The sequence below is a fragment of the Ailuropoda melanoleuca genome, unplaced genomic scaffold (assembly GCF_002007445.2).
Source record: "Ailuropoda melanoleuca isolate Jingjing unplaced genomic scaffold, ASM200744v2 unplaced-scaffold1227, whole genome shotgun sequence".
Taxonomy (NCBI): Eukaryota; Metazoa; Chordata; class Mammalia; order Carnivora; family Ursidae; genus Ailuropoda; species Ailuropoda melanoleuca.
In genome coordinates, this window is record NW_023180804.1 from 1 (window position 1) to 1,616 (window position 1,616).

At 50.4% G+C, this 1,616-nt stretch overlaps 1 long non-coding RNA gene across 1 annotated transcript; it reads left to right on the plus strand.

The window, feature by feature from the left end:
• LOC117797754 lies at positions 1 to 1,601 on the plus strand. The gene is made up of 3 exons (XR_004622681.1): positions 1 to 117; positions 241 to 335; positions 1,285 to 1,601. It is a non-coding gene; the product is annotated as an uncharacterized LOC117797754 (long non-coding RNA).
• Positions 1,602 to 1,616: the final 15 nt, after the last annotated feature.

Here is a 1,616-nt window from a genome sequence, read left to right on the forward strand (position 1 = left end):
TGGGGCACAGTCCGGCACAACTGAAGATGGGTGGGTTTTTCTCCCGCAGATGAAGGCTCGGGTTTGGGAGCGGAAAATGCAGCAGCAGATCAGGGAGAACGCCTACCTTACACACAGGTTTGTGAGTCCAACGTGCCTTTTTTTGGGTGTCTTGAGGGGTGACATCTATACTGTTTGGTGTCCTGTAGAGAACGTAGTGGTGTAATTCTTATAGACGTCTATTCTTTCTCTGTATTCAAGACTGCACATGATGAAAGGAGAGATGCATCCTGAGGGATGCATGAGGCAGGAAGCGATGCGGGGAAGACCTGAGATGCGGAGAGGTCCACGGAAAGGTAGGGAGCGCGCTGTGAAATGGGGAAGCCTGACTTCCGCTGGGAAAGCACATGGTGTTCTTCCCATTCCTGTGGGTGGTCATTGTGTGTCCTGGAGAAAATCACAAGCACTGCCTAAGGACAGCAGGTTGTCTAAAGGGGTGACAGGTGGGTGTTTTCCTCAGATGCCCCCAGGCAGCAGGGCACCTGTCCCTGTGACAGGTGGAGCTCACACCGGTACCCTCACTACAGACCTTCCCCCCGCCCTCCGCCACCCCTCTACCAAAGAGATGAGCCTGGAGGAGTCATGAGCCCCAGCTTCCTTCCCACCTTGATTCAGTGGTAAAGACTCTTTGAAAAAAGAAAAAGACTATTTGAGAAAAAAGTCATTTATTCACTCTTTATGTGGAGGTTCCTTTATTTTTGTTTTCTTTGCAGTCTACAGTAGTACATTTATCAATGAAATGTGTGCATTTTACTCCTCTAATGTTATCAGTATAATGTCACAGCTTTACTTCTCATTCTCCTATTTTTTCTTTGCTCCCGACTATACGATCAGTCTACTCCATTTCTTCTCTTAAATATTTCCATAAGAGCCAGTCACACATGCTAGGCCTCATCTATAGACTGAAAGATTGAACCACGAGCCTGCGGCTTGAGGAAAGAATGCATGCTGTTCATTTTGAGGGTTTATTCATTTGTAGCCGGTTTCCCCGGAGCGGTCTACTGCTGTTCCCTTAGCTATGAAAGCACCTGAAACAAGGTGGGGGGACCATGGTCCCTTCCTCGAGGGGGAGGGGCGGGTATCCCCCTTTTCGTCAGCGATCAGCAGAGACATGTGGGAAATGCTCTGTGTCTGAGAAGGGGCCCGAAAGTGGGAGAGGGTGGGACGTGGTGGGGGAGGGTTTGGAGGGTTGGGTTGAATTCTGCACAGTCAATGTCGGTCTGAATCCACTTCCATGCGTTCTAGTGCATTGGTCTGATGCTGAAGCTGGTGGGGCTCCCATGAGGAACAACGGCACTGAGCCTAATAGAGACCCAGGGATGCACAAGGTAACTACTATGGCCTTTTCCAGTTGTTTGGAAGCTTCCCCTTTTGAGCAACCCTGTCCTGGCCTTGTGTCTGTTGGGTGGGTCCTCCAGTTTGTCTGTGGCGTTGTTCACCTCTCAGAATACAAGCAGCTCACCCAGGGGCTGACAGGCTTCTCTGTTACGAATCATGATCTTTGGGGGCCCCTCCTGAAGCCACAGGTGGTTAGAGGTGAAGGATGGCAGGACACTCATTGTGTGTGTGTGTGTGTG